We start from the raw sequence: 19883 nt of genomic DNA on the forward strand, positions 1-19883 counted from the left end.
GCAGGTGTCCCTATGGCCTTTACTTCTTCGGAGGGTGGCTTGTTTTCTCCAGAGGTTACGGTACGGTTCCGCATGGCCATTTCTATGGCGCTGAATCATTTATATCTCCCAAGTGAAGTATTTCTGAGATACTGTCTGTGTTCCGTTAACTAGGTCCCGTCGGGCGTGGGATTGCCCAATCCAGTTCAGCCTTCTGGTGGAGCGTTGGCTTCAGGGGCCCCTATCTCATGGCCAGGGTCTTAAGTTGATCCGGCGAGGGATGATTTCGCCTTCCATTATAGGCTGGCTCGCCTTCGTGTTTTTTTAAGACATGTTTTGGCAGTGTTGGAGGATCCCAGTCCTAGCGGGCCGAGGGATCCAAGGCCTTAGAAGCTGGATGGCAAAATGGATATGATGTTTGGGGATGAAGCCAATCCTTCTTTATGTCGCCGTTTTTCTTTTCTTTGCTTTTGTCGGTTTCATTTCTGAGCTTGGGTGAATAGGGCTTTTCTTCGGCTGGTCCCGTTGTTGTTCTCATTCACGTTGGGCGTTCACCCGATGGGTGCAGCCTTCATTTTATTTTATTTTTTTGAACCTGGATGGATGTGTTTAATTTGTTTTTTTTTCTTAAGCTCATGTCTGTTAGATTTTTGTTTTTATGAACGTTCTTCTCTGCAACCGATACTTGCGATTTAGGTCGCGTCGGCACTTCCTCGAAAGTTGCGCACTTGTTGAACAATAGACTTATGTTTTTCTGGTTCATTTATCGATCCTTCGGGACCAATTTTCTTGGACCTTGGTTAGTTCTAGAGTGACCGTATACCAGGCAGGTACTGGTCGGATACTTTTTCGGCTTTTACCAGGGTTCATGTCACCCTCGTGGTACTGATTTAATCCTGCTGGATTCTATATGTCACTTGGCCTATTCTATGGACTCCGGGCTCGGATCCTACCGAAGTATGAGGCCTGTTATTTAGATACAACCCCTCCGTACGGAGGGTTATTAGTGCCAATCTAGGTTGGTTGTTCGGGCTTCTCGCCTGGGATACGGATTTGTTTTTGCAGACATCTTCATGGTTCTTCAGGTCCCCAAGGACTCAAAACCGTTATTCCATTCTTTGGAGTTGTTAGATATGTGTGTAACCTATGTGGTCTGGTGTGCCGAGTGATTTAATGATTTTCTTTTTTTTACTCAAATTTCTTCCGGACGCTGACTCTATAGCCTACTAAGCATTTTATTGCTGTCGCAGAGTTTCCTTGCTTCCCTCCTTGGGTGGATAATATGGTCTGGATGTGCGGGCATCTTTCTCTGCTCAGAGTTGTTACTCTAAGAGTTGGTGTGCAGGGGTTCCCTGCCTTCTGTGGGGAGCTGCGAAGCTCCAGCTTTTGCCTGCTTAAAGAAGATTTTGGAAGATAGATCCTTCAAGGATCTCTGGCTGTTGTTCCTTCCATTACCCTTGGTCTGACCATGGTCTCAACGTTCGGGTGTGTCTCCGTCCTCGTTACAACTCTAGCCTTGGGGCTTGTCAGTGAAGAGGTGAGGTCGGTTACAGAGGGTCGCCCTTCTGGGGTCAGGTAGTTTACTATCCTCGATGCTCCGTTAGGGGCTTCGTGAACGGTGTCTTAAGTTAGATTCTCTGGGATGGCGAGCAGGGTACAGGGTTCTCATCCGCCTTTGGGTGTTGGTTGCTACCTTGCCTATCCATGTAGCATGTAGTAACACTTGCCTACGAGATTTCTTTGCGATCCAAGTGCCCTGGGTGCTGAATCTTAGACCGTTAAGGAAGTCCTTTGTGACTCTTGGGTTTGAGGCTATTGCTAGATCGCCAAGTCTACGGTCTTTAGAGGTGAGTTCCTCCTTGTAGGAGGCAGCTTATGGTTCCTCTGGATGTCAGTTCTGCGATTGAACCGTCCACACACATCCAAGGAGAGACACGGATCTAGGTCAGGGTCCTCGAAAACTGAATCAATCTCACACTAGAGGTTTGTGGTCCCACAGGCCTCTCTCTGTAGAAGCTGGGGCTCTGTGAGAGATACCTATCGTTTTACGGCTTAGGCTTTAGGTCCTGACGGTTCCCTACTGGTCTTCTGGCGCATTTACGCTGTTCCTGTAGACTCCAGGTATCTTCACCTGGGTTGGCGATATGGCCACGGGGTCTCACCTCTATGCTAGGGTGGTTTTCCGTTGTTTGTTACCTTCCCTTCTAGAGCGGGGGTAGGGTTCTCCGGGTTCGGAGTTACCTTAGTATTTGAAGCGACCTGTGGGTCCTTGGTGGCTTGCATTGTAAGAGTCTTTCTCCAACATAGGTGTGTCCGGTCCACGGCGTCATCCTTACTTGTGGGATATTCTCTTCCCCAACAGGAAATGGCAAAGAGCCCAGCAAAGCTGGTCACATGATCCCTCCTAGGCTCCGCCTACCCCAGTCATTCTCTTTGCCGTTGTACAGGCAACATCTCCACGGAGATGGCTTAGAGTTTTTTAGTGTTTAACTGTAGTTTTTATTATTCAATCAAGAGTTTGTTATTTTAAAATAGTGCTGGTATGTACTATTTACTCAGAAACAGAAAAGAGATGAAGATTTCTGTTTGTATGAGGAAAATGATTTTAGCAACCGTCACTAAAATCCATGGCTGTTCCACACAGGACTGTTGAGAGCAATTAACTTCAGTTGGGGGAACAGTGTGCAGACTTTTGCTGCTTGAGGTATGACACATTCTAACAAGACGATGTAATGCTGGAAGCTGTCATTTTCCCTATGGGATCCGGTAAGCCATGTTTATTACGATCGTAAATAAGGGCTTCAAAAAGGGCTTATTAAGACTGTGGACTTTTTCTGGGCTAAATCGATTCATTATTAACACATATTTAGCCTTGAGGAATCATTTTATCTGGGTATTTTGATATAATAATATCGGCAGGCACTGTTTTAGACACCTTATTCTTTAGGGGCTTTCCCAAAGCATAGGCAGAGCCTCATTTTCGCGCCGGTGTTGCGCACTTGTTTTTGAGAGGCATGGCATGCAGTCGCATGTGAGAGGAGCTCTGATACTTAGAAAAGACTTTCTGAAGGCGTCATTTGGTATCGTATTCCCCTTGGGGCTTGGTTGGGTCTCAGCAAAGCAGATACCAGGGACTGTAAAGGGGTTAAAGTTCAAAACGGCTCCGGTTCCGTTATTTTAAGGGTTAAAGCTTCCAAATTTGGTGTGCAATACTTTTAAGGCTTTAAGACACTGTGGTGAAAATTTGGTGAATTTTGAACAATTCCTTCATGTTTTTTCGCAATTGCAGTAATAAAGTGTGTTCAGTTTAAAATTTAAAGTGACAGTAATGGTTTTATTTTAAAACGTTTTTTGTACTTTGTTATCAAGTTTATGCCTGTTTAACATGTCTGAACTACCAGATAGACTGTGTTCTGAATGTGGGGAAGCCAGAATTCCTATTCATTTAAATAAATGTGATTTATGTGATAATGACAATGATGCCCAAGATGATTCCTCAAGTGAGGGGAGTAAGCATGGTACTGCATCATTCCCTCCTTCGTCTACACGAGTCTTGCCCACTCAGGAGGCCCCTAGTACATCTAGCGCGCCAATACTCCTTACTATGCAACAATTAACGGCTGTAATGGATAATTCTGTCAAAAACATTTTAGCCAAAATGAACCCTTATCAGCGTAAGCGCGACTGCTCTGTTTTAGATACTGAAGAGCATGACGACGCTGATAACAATATTTCTGAAGGGCCCCCAACCCAGTCTGATGGGGCCAGGGAGGTTTTGTCTGAGGGAGAAATTACTGATTCAGGGAACATTTCTCAACAAGCTGAACCTGATGTGATTGCATTTAAATTTAAGTTGGAACATCTCCGCATTCTGCTTAAGGAGGTATTATCCACTCTGGATGATTGTGACAAGTTGGTCATCCCAGAGAAACTATGTAAAATGGACAAGTTCCTAGAGGTGCCGGGGCTCCCAGAAGCTTTTCCTATACCCAAGCGGGTGGCGGACATTGTTAATAAAGAATGGGAAAGGCCCGGTATTCCTTTCGTCCCTCCCCCCATATTTAAAAAATTGTTTCCTATGGTCGACCCCAGAAAGGACTTATGGCAGACAGTCCCCAAGGTCGAGGGAGCGGTTTCCACTTTAAACAAACGCACCACTATACCCATAGAGGATAGTTGTGCTTTCAAAGATCCTATGGATAAAAAATTAGAAGGTTTGCTTAAAAAGATGTTTGTTCAGCAGGGTTACCTTCTACAACCAATTTCATGCATTGTCCCTGTCGCTACAGCCGCATGTTTCTGGTTCGATGAGCTGATAAAGGCGGTCGATAGTGATTCTCCTCCTTATGAGGAGATTATGGACAGAATCAATGCTCTCAAATTGGCTAATTCTTTCACCCTAGACGCCACTTTGCAATTGGCTAGGTTAGCGGCTAAGAATTCTGGGTTTGCTATTGTGGCGCGCAGAGCGCTTTGGTTGAAATCTTGGTCGGCTGATGCGTCTTCCAAGAACAAGCTACTTAACATTCCTTTCAAGGGGAAAACGCTGTTTGGCCCTGACTTGAAAGAGATTATCTCTGATATCACTGGGGGTAAGGGCCACGCCCTTCCTCAGGATCGGCCTTTCAAGGCAAAAAATAAACCTAATTTTCGTCCCTTTCGTAGAAACGGACCAGCCCAAAGTGCTACGTCCTCTAAGCAAGAGGGTAATACTTCTCAAGCCAAGCCAGCTTGGAGACCAATGCAAGGCTGGAACAAGGGTAAGCAGGCCAAGAAACCTGCCACTGCTACCAAGACAGCATGAAATGTTGGCCCCCGATCCGGGACCGGATCTGGTGGGGGGCAGACTCTCTCTCTTCGCTCAGGCTTGGGCAAGAGATGTTCTGGATCCTTGGGCGCTAGAAATAGTCTCCCAAGGTTATCTTCTGGAATTCAAGGGACTTCCCCCAAGGGGGAGGTTCCACAGGTCTCAGTTGTCTTCAGACCATATAAAAAGACAGGCATTCTTACATTGTGTAGAAGACCTGTTAAAAATGGGAGTGATTCATCCTGTTCCATTAAGAGAACAAGGGATAGGGTTCTACTCCAATCTGTTCATAGTTCCCAAAAAAGAGGGAACGTTCAGACCAATCTTAGATCTCAAGATCTTAAACAAGTTTCTCAAGGTTCCATCGTTCAAGATGGAAACCATTCGAACTATTCTTCCTTCCATCCAGGAAGGTCAATTCATGACCACGGTGGATTTAAAGGATGCGTATCTACATATTCCTATCCACAAGGAACATCATCGGTTCCTGAGGTTCGCATTCCTGGACAAACATTACCAGTTCGTGGCGCTTCCTTTCGGATTAGCCACTGCTCCAAGGATTTTCACAAAGGTACTAGGGTCCCTTCTAGCTGTGCTAAGACCAAGGGGCATTGCTGTAGTACCTTACTTGGACGACATTCTAATTCAAGCGTCGTCCCTTCCTCAAGCAAAGGCTCACACGGACATTGTCCTGGCCTTTCTCAGATCTCACGGATGGAAAGTGAACGTGGAAAAGAGTTCTCTATCTCCGTCAACAAGGGTTCCCTTCTTGGGAACAATAATAGACTCCTTAGAAATGAGGATTTTTCTGACAGAGGCCAGAATAACAAAGCTTCTAGACTCTTGTCGGATACTTCATTCCGTTCCTCTTCCTTCCATAGCTCAGTGCATGGAAGTGATCGGGTTGATGGTAGCGGCAATGGACATAGTTCCTTTTGCGCGCATTCATCTAAGACCATTACAACTGTGCATGCTCAGTCAGTGGAATGGGGACTATACAGACTTGTCTCCGAAGATACAAGTAAATCAGAGGACCTGAGACTCACTCCGTTGGTGGCTGTCCCTGGACAACCTGTCACGAGGGATGACATTCCGCAGACCAGAGTGGGTCATTGTCACGACCGACGCCAGTCTGATGGGCTGGGGCGCGGTCTGGGGATCCCTGAAAGCTCAGGGTCTTTGGTCTCGGGAAGAATCTCTGTTACCGATAAATATTCTGGAACTGAGAGCGATATTCAATGCTCTCAAGGCTTGGCCTCAGCTAGCGAGGGCCAAGTTCATACGGTTTCAATCAGACAACATGACAACTGTTGCGTACATCAACCATCAGGGGGGAACAAGGAGTTCCCTGGCGATGGAAGAAGTGACCAAAATCATTCTATGGGCGGAGTCTCACTCCTGCCACCTGTCTGCTATCCACATCCCAGGAGTGGAAAATTGGGAAGCGGATTTTCTGAGTCGTCAGACATTGCATCCGGGGGAGTGGGAACTCCATCCGGAAATCTTTGCCCAAGTCACTCAGCTGTGGGGCATTCCAGACATGGATCTGATGGCCTCTCGTCAGAACTTCAAAGTTCCTTGCTACGGGTCCAGATCCAGGGATCCCAAGGCGGCTCTAGTGGATGCACTAGTAGCACCTTGGACCTTCAAACTAGCTTATGTGTTCCCGCCGTTTCCTCTCATCCCCAGGCTGGTAGCCAGGATCAATCAGGAGAGGGCGTCGGTGATCTTGATAGCTCCTGCGTGGCCACGCAGGACTTGGTATGCAGATCTGGTGAATATGTCATCGGCTCCACCTTGGAAGCTACCTTTGAGACGAGACCTTCTTGTTCAGGGTCCGTTCGAACATCCGAATCTGGTTTCACTCCAGCTGACTGCTTGGAGATTGAACGCTTGATCTTATCGAAGCGAGGGTTCTCAGATTCTGTTATCGATACTCTTGTTCAGGCCAGAAAGCCTGTAACTAGAAAGATTTACCACAAAATTTGGAAAAAATATATCTGTTGGTGTGAATCTAAAGGATTCCCTTGGGACAAGGTTAAGATTCCTAGGATTCTATCCTTCCTTCAAGAAGGATTGGACAAAGGACTATCTGCAAGTTCCCTGAAGGGACAGATTTCTGCCTTGTCTGTGTTACTTCACAAAAAGCTGGCCGCTGTGCCAGATGTTCAAGCCTTTGTTCAGGCTCTGGTTAGAATTAAGCCTGTTTACAAACCTTTGACTCCTCCTTGGAGTCTCAATTTAGTTCTTTCAGTTCTTCAGGGGGTTCCGTTTGAACCCTTGCATTCCGTTGATATTAAGATATTATCTTGGAAAGTTTTGTTTTTAGTTGCAATTTCTTCTGCTAGAAGAGTTTCAGAATTATCTGCTCTGCAGTGTTCTCCTCCTTATCTGGTGTTCCATGCAGATAAGGTGGTTTTACGTACTAAACCTGGTTTTCTTCCAAAAGTTGTTTCTAATAAAAACATTAACCAGGAGATTATCGTACCTTCTCTGTGTCCGAAACCAGTTTCAAAGAAGGAACGTTTGTTGCACAATTTGGATGTTGTTCGCGCTCTAAAATTCTATTTAGATGCTACAAAGGATTTTAGACAAACATCTTCCTTGTTTGTTGTTTATTCCGGTAAAAGGAGAGGGCAAAAAGCAACTTCTACCTCTCTCTCTTTTTGGATTAAAAGCATCATCAGATTGGCTTATGAGACTGCCGGACGGCAGCCTCCCGAAAGAATCACAGCTCATTCCACTAGGGCTGTGGCTTCCACATGGGCCTTCAAGAACGAGGCTTCTGTTGATCAGATATGTAGGGCAGCGACTTGGTCTTCACTGCACACTTTTACCAAATTTTACAAGTTTGATACTTTTGCTTCTTCTGAGGCTATTTTTGGGAGAAAGGTTTTGCAAGCCGTGGTGCCTTCCATTTAGGTGACCTGATTTGCTCCCTCCCTTCATCCGTGTCCTAAAGCTTTGGTATTGGTTCCCACAAGTAAGGATGACGCCGTGGACCGGACACACCTATGTTGGAGAAAACAGAATTTATGTTTACCTGATAAATTACTTTCTTCTGTTATGTGTGATCAGTCCACGGGTCATCATTACTTCTGGGATATAACTCCTCCCCAACAGGAAATGCAAGAGGATTCACCCAGCAAAGCTGCATATAGCTCCTCCCCTCTACGTCAGTCCCAGTCATTCTCTTGCACCCAACGACTAGATAGGATGTGTGAGAGGACTATGGTGATTATACTTAGTTTTTATGACTTCAATCAAAAGTTTGTTATTTTACAATAGCACCGGAGCGTGTTATTACTTCTCTGGCAGAGTTTGAGGAAGAATCTACCAGAGTTTTTTACTATGATTTTAACCGGAGTAGTTAAGATCATATTGCTGTTCTCGGCCATCTGAGGGAGGTAAAAGCTTCAGATCAGGGGACAGCGGGCAGATGAATCTGCATTGAGGTATGTAGCAGTTTTTATTTTCTGAATGGAATTGATGAGAAAATCCTGCCATACCGTTATAATGACATGTATGTATACACTTCAGTATTCTGGGGATGGTATTTCACCGGAACTACTCTGTTAAAAGTCACTAATCTTTTTAATAAGTATTTATCATGTTAAACGTTTTTGCTGGAATGTAGAATCGTTTACATTTCTGAGGTACTGAGTGAATAAATATTTGGGCATTATTTTCCACTTGGCAGTTGTTTGGTGTTAATTATGACAGTTTCGTTTCTCTTCACTGCTGTGTGTGAGGGGCCGTTTTTTGGCGCTCTTTGCTACGCATCAAAAAATTCCAGTCAGTTACTCTTATATTTCCTGCATGATCCGGTTCATCTCTGACAGATCTCAGGGGTCTTCAAACTTCTTTAGAGGGAGGTAGATTCTCTCAGCAGAGCTGTGAGAATTTTATATTGACTGTGAATAAAAACGTTGCTCTGTAATTTTTATGTCAAATTTAATTATTGTTATTTTTCTAATGGGAACAAACCTTTGCTAAAAGTTGTGTTGTTTAAAGTTTGATGCTATAACTATTTTTCAGTTCATTATTTCAACTGTCATTTAATCGTTTAGTACCTCTTTGAGGCACAGTACGTTTTTGCTAAAAAAGATTATAACCAAGTTGCAAGTTTATTGCTAGTGTGTTAAACATGTCTGACTCAGAGGAAGATATCTGTGTCATTTGTTCCAATGCCAAGGTGGAGCCCAATAGAAATTTATGTACTAACTGTATTGATGCTACTTTAAATAAAAGTCAATCTGTACAATTTGAACAAATTTCACCAAACAGCGAGGGGAGAGTTATGCCGACTAACTCGCCTCACGCGGCAGTACCTGCATCTCCCGCCCGGGAGGTGCGTGATATTATGGCGCCTAGTACATCTGGGCGGCCATTACAGATAACATTACAAGATATGGCTACTGTTATGACTGAAGTTTTGTCTAAATTACCAGAACTAAGAGGCAAGCGTGATCACTCTGGGGTGAGAACAGAGTGCGCTGACAATACTAGGGCCATGTCTGATACTGCGTCACAGCTTGCAGAGCATGAGGACGGAGAGCTTCATTCTGTAGGTGACGGTTCTGATCCAAACAGATTGGATTCAGATATTTCAAATTTTAAATTTAAATTGGAGAACCTCCGTGTATTACTAGGGGAGGTCTTAGCAGCTCTCAATGATTGTAACACCGTTGCAATACCAGAGAAACTGTGTAGGTTGGATAAATACTTTGCGGTACCGGCGAGTACTGACGTTTTTCCTATACCTAAGAGACTAACTGAAATTGTTACTAAGGAGTGGGATAGACCCGGTGTGCCGTTCTCACCCCCTCCAATATTTAGAAAGATGTTTCCAATAGACACCACCACTCGGGACTTATGGCAAACGGTCCCTAAGGTGGAGGGAGCAGTTTCTACTTTAGCTAAGCGTACCACTATCCCGGTGGAGGATAGCTGTGCTTTTTCAGATCCAATGGATAAAAAATTAGAGGGTTACCTTAAGAAAATGTTTGTTCAACAAGGTTTTATATTGCAACCCCTTGCATGTATCGCGCCGATTACGGCTGCGGCAGCATTTTGGATTGAGTCTCTGGAAGAGAACCTTAGTTCATCTACGCTAGACGACATTACGGACAGGCTTAGAGTCCTTAAACTAGCTAATTCATTCATTTCGGAGGCCGTAGTACATTTAACCAAACTTACGGCTAAGAACTCAGGATTCGCCATACAGGCACGTAGGGCGCTGTGGCTAAAATCCTGGTCAGCTGATGTTACTTCTAAGTCCAAATTACTTAATATACCTTTCAAGGGGCAGTCTTTATTTGGGCCCGGTTTGAAAGAAATTATCGCTGACATTACAGGAGGTAAGGGCCACGCCCTACCTCAAGACAAAGCCAAAGCTAAGGCTAGACAGTCTAATTTTCGTCCCTTTCGGAATTTCAAAACAGGAGCAGCATCAACCTCCACTGCACCAAAACAGGAGGGAGCTGTTGCTCGTTACAGGCAAGGCTGGAAGCCTAACCAGTCCTGGAACAAGAGCAAGCAGGCCAGGAAACCTGCTGCTGCCCCAAAGACAGCATGAACCGAGAGCCCCCGATCCGGGACCGGATCTAGTGGGGGGCAGACTTTCTCTCTTCGCCCAGGCCTGGGCAAGAGATGTTCAGGATCCCTGGGCGCTAGAGATCATATCTCAGGGATACCTTCTAGACTTCAAATTATCTCCCCCAAGAGGGAGATTTCATCTGTCAAGGTTGTCAACAAACCAGATAAAGAAAGAAGCGTTTCTACGCTGTGTACAAGATCTGTTATTAATGGGAGTGATCCATCCGGTTCCGCGGTCGGAACAAGGACAAGGGTTCTACTCAAACCTGTTTGTGGTTCCCAAAAAAGAGGGAACTTTCAGGCCAATCTTAGATTTAAAGATTCTAAACAAATTCCTAAGAGTTCCATCGTTCAAAATGGAAACTATTCGGACAATCTTACCCATGATCCAAAAGGGTCAGTACATGACCACAGTGGATTTAAAAGATGCTTACCTTCACATACCGATTCACAAAGATCATCACCGGTATCTAAGGTTTGCCTTCTTAGACAGGCACTACCAGTTTGTAGCTCTTCCATTCGGATTGGCTACGGCTCCAAGAATCTTCACAAAGGTTCTGGGTGCCCTTTTGGCGGTACTAAGACCGCGAGGGATTTCGGTAGCTCCGTACCTAGACGACATTCTAATACAAGCTTCAAGCTTTCAAACTGCCAAGTCTCATACAGAGTTAGTTCTGGCATTTCTAAGGTCGCATGGATGGAAAGTGAACGAAAAGAAGAGTTCTCTTTTTCCTCTCACAAGAGTTCCATTCTTGGGGACTCTTATAGATTCTGTAGAAATGAAGATTTACCTGACAGAAGACAGGTTAACAAAACTTCAAAATGCATGCCGTGTCCTTCATTCCATTCAACACCCGTCAGTAGCTCAATGCATGGAGGTGATCGGCTTAATGGTAGCGGCAATGGACATAGTACCTTTTGCACGCCTACACCTCAGACCGCTGCAATTGTGCATGCTAAGTCAGTGGAATGGGGAATACTCAGATTTGTCCCCTACTCTGAATCTGAATCAAGAGACCAGAAATTCTCTTCTATGGTGGCTTTATCGGCCACACCTGTCCAGGGGGATGCCATTCAGCAGGCCAGAATGGACAATTGTAACAACAGACGCCAGCCTACTAGGTTGGGGCGCTGTCTGGAATTCTCTGAAGGCTCAGGGACTATGGAATCAGGAGGAGAGTCTCCTTCCAATAAACATCCTGGAATTGAGAGCAGTTCTCAATGCCCTTCTGGCTTGGCCCCAATTAACAACTCGGGGGTTCATCAGGTTTCAGTCGGACAACATCACGACTGTAGCTTACATCAACCATCAGGGAGGGACAAGAAGCTCCCTAGCAATGATGGAAGTATCAAAGATAATTCGCTGGGCAGAGTCTCACTCTTGCCACCTATCAGCAATCCACATCCCGGGAGTGGAGAACTGGGAGGCGGATTTCTTGAGTCGCCAGACTTTTCATCCGGGGGAGTGGGAACTTCATCCGGAGGTCTTTGCCCAGATACTTCGACGTTGGGGCAAACCAGAGATAGATCTCATGGCGTCTCGCCAGAACGCCAAACTTCCTCTCTACGGGTCCAGATCCAGGGATCCGGGAGCGGTTCTGATAGATGCTTTGACAGCACCTTGGAACTTCGGGATGGCTTATGTGTTCCCACCCTTCCCGCTGCTTCCTCGATTGATTGCCAAAATCAAACAGGAGAGAGCATCAATGATTCTAATAGCGCCTGCATGGCCACGCAGGACTTGGTATGCAGATCTAGTGGACATGTCATCCTGTCCGCCTTGGTCTCTACCTCTAAGACAGGACCTTCTGATACAGGGTCCATTCAAACATCAAAATCTAACTTCTCTGAAGCTGACTGCTTGGAAATTGAACGCTTGATTTTATCAAAACGTGTTTTTTCTGAGTCGGTTATTGATACCCTGATACAGGCTAGGAAGCCTGTTACCAGAAGGATTTACCATAAAATATGGCGTAAATACCTATACTGGTGCGAATCCAAAGGTTACTCTTGGAGTAAGGTTAGGATCGCTAGGATATTGTCCTTTCTACAAGAAGGTTTAGAAAAGGGTCTATCAGCTAGTTCATTAAAGGGACAGATTTCAGCTCTGTCCATCTTGTTACACAGGCGTCTGTCAGAAAATCCAGACGTCCAGGCCTTTTGTCAGGCTTTAGCTAGGATCAAGCCTGTGTTTAAAGCTGTTGCTCCGCCATGGAGTTTAAACTTAGTTCTTAACGTTTTACAGGGTGTTCCGTTTGAACCCCTTCATTCCATTGATATAAAATTGTTATCTTGGAAAGTTCTGTTTTTAATGGCTATTTCCTCGGCTCGAAGAGTCTCTGAGTTATCAGCCTTACATTGTGATTCTCCTTATCTGATTTTTCACTCAGACAAGGTAGTTCTGCGTACTAAACCTGGGTTCTTACCTAAGGTAGTCACTAACAGGAATATCAATCAAGAGATTGTTGTTCCATCCTTGTGTCCAAATCCTTCTTCAAAGAAGGAACGTCTTCTACACAATCTGGATGTAGTTCGTGCCCTCAAGTTCTACTTGCAGGCAACTAAAGATTTTCGACAAACTTCTTCCCTGTTTGTCGTTTATTCTGGACAGAGGAGAGGTCAAAAAGCTTCTGCTACCTCTCTCTCTTTTTGGCTTCGTAGCATAATACGTTTAGCCTATGAGACTGCTGGACAGCAGCCTCCTGAAAGAATTACAGCTCACTCCACTAGAGCTGTGGCTTCCACTTGGGCCTTTAAGAATGAGGCCTCTGTTGAACAGATTTGCAAGGCTGCAACTTGGTCTTCGCTTCATACTTTTTCCAAATTTTACAAATTTGACACTTTTGCTTCTTCGGAGGCTATTTTTGGGAGAAAGGTTCTTCAGGCAGTGGTTCCTTCTGTATAATGAGCCTGCCTATCCCTCCCGTCATCCGTGTACTTTTGCTTTGGTATTGGTATCCCAGAAGTAATGATGACCCGTGGACTGATCACACATAACAGAAGAAAACATAATTTATGCTTACCTGATAAATTCCTTTCTTCTGTTGTGTGATCAGTCCACGGCCCGCCCTGTTTTAAGGCAGGTAAATATCTTTTAAATTATACTCCAGTCACCACTTCACCCTTGGTTACTCCTTTCTCGTTGATTCTTGGTCGAATGACTGGGACTGACGTAGAGGGGAGGAGCTATATGCAGCTCTGCTGGGTGAATCCTCTTGCATTTCCTGTTGGGGAGGAGTTATATCCCAGAAGTAATGATGACCCGTGGACTGATCACACAACAGAAGAAAGGAATTTATCAGGTAAGCATAAATTATGTTTTCTCCAACGGTGTGTCCGGTCCACGGCCCGCCCTGGTTTTTTTAATCAGGTCTGATAATTTATTTTCTTTAACTACAGTCACCACGGTACCATATGGTTTCTCCTATGCAAATATTCCTCCTTAACGTCGGTCGAATGACTGGGGTAGGCGGAGCCTAGGAGGGATCATGTGACCAGCTTTGCTGGGCTCTTTGCCATTTCCTGTTGGGGAAGAGAATATCCCACAAGTAAGGATGACGCCGTGGACCGGACACACCGTTGGAGAAAGTAATTTATCAGGTAAACATAAATTCTGTTTTTCCCTTCTTTCATTCCAGAATCCTGGAAGGGGAGTTACGATGTGGTGTTCCTGCAGCGAGAGGCTAAGGGTTTGATCCCTATGGGGCTCCTGCTATATGTTGGATTCTGATATATGGATGCTGAGGGCCTTCTACCCTTTGGGAAGTGTTCCTTGTTTTAGGGAAGACAGCCGTGTAGGGGGTTTCGTAACAGAGCACAATGTCTATCCTGACTCATGGCAGCATACCGTTTGTAGTAACGGTTAGCGGTCTAACAGGGGGCTTTGTTCCTACGTTGACCCTTCATTTCTCTTCCGGAAGTCTGGGACTCTTGTCTTTGGTTTTGAATAGCCTTTGGACTGGGACTATTATCCTAGAGGGAAGATTGGGGTCGGTTACTCTATACAGGGTTGACCATTTTCTTTAAAGTCGGTTCTCTCCTTTGTGGGAGGTGTTGGATGTCCTCCTCTGGTGTTCGGTGCTGGGAGGGGACGATCCTTGGAGCCCGATATTCGAAAAGCTGTGAGCCCTTGGAAGGTTTGCAGTTGAATCCAGCTCCAGCTATTGCACTTTGAAGGTGTAATAAGAAAAGGTTTGATACAGTTGGCACTAGTCACAAGTGTTAAGATAGGGAATAATGGACCACAGGTCCGGTGCTACCCACAATTATATAAGGATAATTAGACCAAAAGTTGGGAAAGAACCAACAAACGTAGGGGTTTAAATAGCACTCTTCCCTAAAGGATGAGTAATGAAGATTATTAAAATCTATTTACTTTATTGGTAATGAGTAGATAAAATAAAAAGAGAATAAAGATTCTCAAAATGGACACCAAATCAAGCTAAAAACAAGTATGTACAATCACCGCCCTGTTGCTTGTCCGATATCTGCAGCCGTCGGCGTCAGGTGACAGGGGTGAGAGACATAACTAGAGGTACTTAATTTAACACACGCGTTTCGGCTGTCTAAGCAGCTTTTCTCAATGTTTTAGAAATCGGCAAACCGAAGCCCGGGTGCCACTCAATAATATACACTAATGTGGCTAAGACCCCAGCCAATTGGAGGACATCTTCTGACCACCTCCTTCCCATCCACCAACCAAACAACAATATTCATTGAGCCAATCGGTGCTTCCTTTAGCCTATCCTTCCCCTCTATTAGTCAACTGGGGGCGTGTAGTAGCTAGCATTGCTATCACAGTTGGCTGGTGACGTACGGTTAGGGGTGGGTTCCTCTCGTTTGTTATTGTTTTGGAATGTCATAAGATCATCATATGCCCATTTAAGTATATTTATATATAGTAAGCTGTTACACAGCTTATCAACACTAGTATTACATTGGTGACATAGTATCATGGAACATAACTATATAAAAATTATTATGTATATGGTGTCACCTAGCTTTAGTTGTAATTTCGTCAGTGATTACCATACAACACCGATACATAACTCTTTGTGTTGTTCAAAATATTGACTATACCAATTTTCAACACTTACTTATGTGATTTTTTTTTTATAGAACAATATACAAGACGGCTAATAATCCAATAGTGAGTTACGGATATTTTATGATGAGTATAAGTAATATTGCTCCTTTATTCCGCACTCAGTGTGTTGCATATTATGTATTGGCTGCAAATCTAATTCCAATTCAGCTAACCTTATACGATTCAGAGTGCTGGCCAGTCATACACTTTCTGTGTTATTCCCAATAAATATGATATTCTAAACCTATCCATCAATTTCTATATGGGAGACGTTATCATAAAGGGGTACCTCAAGCTGGTCCAGATAAAACTGCTCATAATGCTTACAGTGTAATATGTAGACTCAAAGGCCCAGAGAAAAAGGAACCTATATTCTTTGACAGTATTATGGGCAGCACATTATTGCGGTAGGATAGTTTCATAGTGGAGAGAATTTGGACATACTTATGTAATGATTGTTAAACATCATATGGGCGTCCCTGTAAAGCATATTCTCTCTCTTATGAATTCTATATACTGATCCTCCCCATTTTACCTCTTCAGGTGTACATTAATATATAGTTATGATATCCTATATTACTATAATAGGACCCTCTCATTTATTCTACTAATCTAAAAAAAAAAAAACATACCACCATTGTTAAATGGGTATGGTTGGCATAAGATGCAGAATTTAGAATTTAATTTTCATATATACTGATCAGTATCTTTTCGTGTACTGGGGAACTGAGGGTTTTAGCTAGGGTGGTGGTGTATGATAATACCCCTGGATAATATATAGATTAGCTACCACACTATGACACAGCTAAAAGAAAATCATAATAGGTATAATACCCAAGATTTAGATATTAATTATAATTACAAAAATACCCAATAGTTATTCGCTTCGTTCATGCCGTTTGGCATTACAGTTTTTAACTTAAAAATCCAATTTGTCTCCTTTTTGGAGTAGGATTTTTTTCTAAATCTCCACCTCTAATACCTGACTTTATTTGTTCTAATCCCCAGCATTTGAAAGTTAATGGTTTGCCTGCATGGTGTCTGAGAAAATGCCTAGCAACACTAGTTATTTGTTTGCCCTTATCCAAATCTTTTTGGGCATTACGTATATTGCTAAGATGTTCCGTCATTCTAGTTGCCAATTTACGAGTAGTCATGCCAACATAGTAGATTTTACACGAACATGATAAACAGTATATCACATCTGTACTTTGACAGTTGTTGTGCATTTTGATATACCATATTTTATTAAATCTGTCTTTCATCATTTCTTTTTTCTCCATGTATTGGCAGACTTTGCAATGTCCACAGGGGATTAATCATTTATATATAGGTGTTTTCATTGCATTCCTATTAAAATGACTTGAAGTCAGGTTATCTGTGAGGTTTTTGGCCCTTCTAAATGTAAATGAGGGCTGGTCGGGTAATATTTCTTTTAATTTTTCATCACTTTTTAAGATATGCCAGTGATTTTTAATTATTGTTGTTAGTTCCTCACTTTGGTAATTAAAAGTGGTGACAAATCTCAGGGTTTTCGATTTCTGATGCTCTTTAGGTTTTAGAAGGTCACCCCTGTCTTTTTGGAGGGCTCTTTGGTACGCTGTAGCCAGGAGTTATTTTGAGCAGCCGCGTTCAAGGAGTCTGTTCCTCAGATCATATGCGGCTTTCTTTAATGAATCCTGGGTAGTACAGTTCCTTCTTAGCCTGTGATATTCTCCATCCCCAAGGCAAAACACTGTGCGATCTGCGTCCTTATCGCAGAAACTGAAGGGTCTCTGCAGAAAGAACGGCAGTGGCAGTTAAACATTTTTTTTTTGCCTGCAGGTGTCACTGTTCCGTTCTAGCTCAATGGAAATATTTGCTACGTTCCTCTCTTCAATTTCCTCTCACTTCTTGATCTCCAGTGCGGTACAGGGTAACAGCACATTGCAGAAAAGGTAAGTCGGGGCTTAACAAATGTATTTTAGGAGTGTAGGAGACAATTAAAATACTTAGACATATTTTTTTTGTTCTTTAATAAGTGTGTGTGTTTATGGTATGTGTGTGTGGTGTGTGTGCGTGTATATATGTTGTGGGTGTGTGTATGTATATGTATGTGTGTGTATGTGGTGTGTGTGTGTATTGTGTATGTTGTGAGTGTGTGTGTATGTGTATATATATATATATATATATATATATATATATATATATATACATATATATATATATATATTACATACATATATATATATATAATATATACATATATATATGTGTATGTATGTATATATATGTATGTATATGTATATGTGTTAGAGTCATTTGGAAAGGCACTCCATATACGAATATAACAGCCTCCAGGGTACACTTCAAAAAATGATCCAATACATATTCGTAGAAAAAAGGCACTCACTGGTTCAGATAAAACTTAACCTTTAATAAATTAAGTTAAAAATGCATGACGTTTCGGAGGTATTCCACCTCCTTTTTCAAATACATGATACAGACATTTTGGAAAATACAAAAATCAGTATAAAATATACAATACCCCTCCACCTTAAATAACCCAATGGCTTCTGATAACGCCGAGCCGCGATCGCGGCCCGCATTCTGCAGATCCGGGAGTTGCGTCACCTACGTGGATCACGTGATGACATCAGTTGTCATAGTGACAAATGTTTGTTGTCTAGCGGTAACATAGGAAATGAGGAAGGGCCCATCCAAAGGGATATAAAGGCCAAAATCATTTATAATTCCTATTTAGCATATAAAACCTCTTGTCTATACTATAGAGTACTGCAGTCAGCCGTATATCAGAGCACTATGTAAACTAAAAACAATAAAGGCAATCGATCATAGGTGATCAATTACAATTAAAAACATGAATATGGTGGACATATGAATTCTGTTATTGTTTTAAGAGAGCTATTTATATATTGGAATGTATATATTATATTACAATATTAATATTAATCCATTGTATGGGTATTGGGAGATATAATTGAACACAATTTGTAAATAACCCAAACCCTAAATACTGTACATATATACATCCAATAAGTTAGTGTATTCTTCATATCTCCTGGAGTATGGCAAAAAATACCTGAGGACTTAAGAACTGGAGATAAGTAAAGTCATGTTTGAGAGTCAGTGATTGTGGATGTTATTCTTATATGGATAGTACAATTATAGTCAATGGAGGAAAAATAGATCAGTTCCCAGTGTAAAACGGCGAGAAATTGAGCATAGTGTTCAACCCCCTAGGTGTTATGGTGTCCAAGGTATAAATCCATCTTGTCTCCAATCTTAGAAGCCGATTGCCCCTGTCACCTCCCCTTGTCAGCGGTGGTACTTGGTCTATCAGCATGGTTTTTAGACTTGATACACCATGCTTATGTCTGGAGAAGTGGTGTGCTACTGGCTGATCAGAGTCGCCATTTTTGATGGCTTCCCTGATCGCACAGCGATGATTAGCCATGCGCTCTCGAAACTTAGTGGCCGTTTTCCCTATATATACAAGGGAACAGGGGCAAATCAGCATATAAATCACATGGGTACTCATGCATGAAAGTCTGTGATTGATTTTATAGCGCTTGTTCGTATGTGGGTGCTGGAATGTGTCACCTTTCAGCATACTGTCGCACGTGACACAATCTCCACATTTAAAGCAGCCTTTTTTACTCGATTTTAGCCAAGTATTTGTCTCATAACACCTAGTTGGGTCCGTTTTCACCAGCAAGTCCCGCAAATTTTTTGCTCTTCGATATACCATTCTAGGGTGTTGTTGTTTCATGAATGGCAGAGACTTATCAGAGTGAACCAGATCCCAATGTTTAGAGATTGCTCCAGCAACCTTTTGATGCATTGGATCAAATGTAGTAATGAAATTGATTTTCTCCTCTGAATTGATGGTTTCTTTTATTCTGATCCCAGTTTCCTCAAAGCGTTTTATGGCTCCTACCTTGATGTCCATAACCATCTCTCTATCATAGCCTCGTACAATCAATTTCTCTGACATCTCATTTAATTGTGTTACTCTATTATGTGCCTCGGTATTGTTGCGCAGAACCCGAGTGAGTTGAGAGGCTACTATCCCTTTCTTCTGGTGTGTGGGATGATAACTCCTTGCATCTAATAGGGAATTGCGGTCTGTGGGCTTGGTATAAAGAGACGTACCAAACCTACATACCTCCCCTTCAGTTACCTTAAAGATGTTTAAGTCCAAAAAATGGACTCCATTAATGTCATATTCAAGTTTGAATTTAATTGGCCCTGACGAGCTATTTAGATCATGTACCCAAGATATCAGAGTTTCTGGGGTCCCACGCCAAATCAAAAAGACGTCGTCAATGTATCTCGTATAATATACCACCTCTACCATGTCCTGGGGTCGCATAATGTAATGCTCATACCAGGACATGTAGAGGTTGGCGT

At 43.0% G+C, this 19883-nt stretch overlaps 1 protein-coding gene across 3 annotated transcripts in view; it reads left to right on the forward strand.

Moving 5' to 3' along the window:
• The window catches only part of MBD5 (methyl-CpG binding domain protein 5), a 902668-nt gene that overhangs the window by 48622 nt on the left and 834163 nt on the right, over positions 1-19883 (forward strand). Inside the window, exon 3 of one of the 3 annotated variants that reach the window (XM_053698283.1) lies at positions 17295-17407. The exons of the other annotated variants lie outside the window; for them this stretch is intronic. The gene's annotated coding sequence lies outside the window, so the exon portion shown is untranslated. The remainder of the gene's footprint in view (positions 1-17294; positions 17408-19883) is intronic. 3 annotated transcript variants of the gene reach the window in all.

This window comes from Bombina bombina, chromosome 1 (assembly GCF_027579735.1).
Source record: "Bombina bombina isolate aBomBom1 chromosome 1, aBomBom1.pri, whole genome shotgun sequence".
In the NCBI taxonomy this organism is placed as follows: Eukaryota; Metazoa; Chordata; class Amphibia; order Anura; family Bombinatoridae; genus Bombina; species Bombina bombina.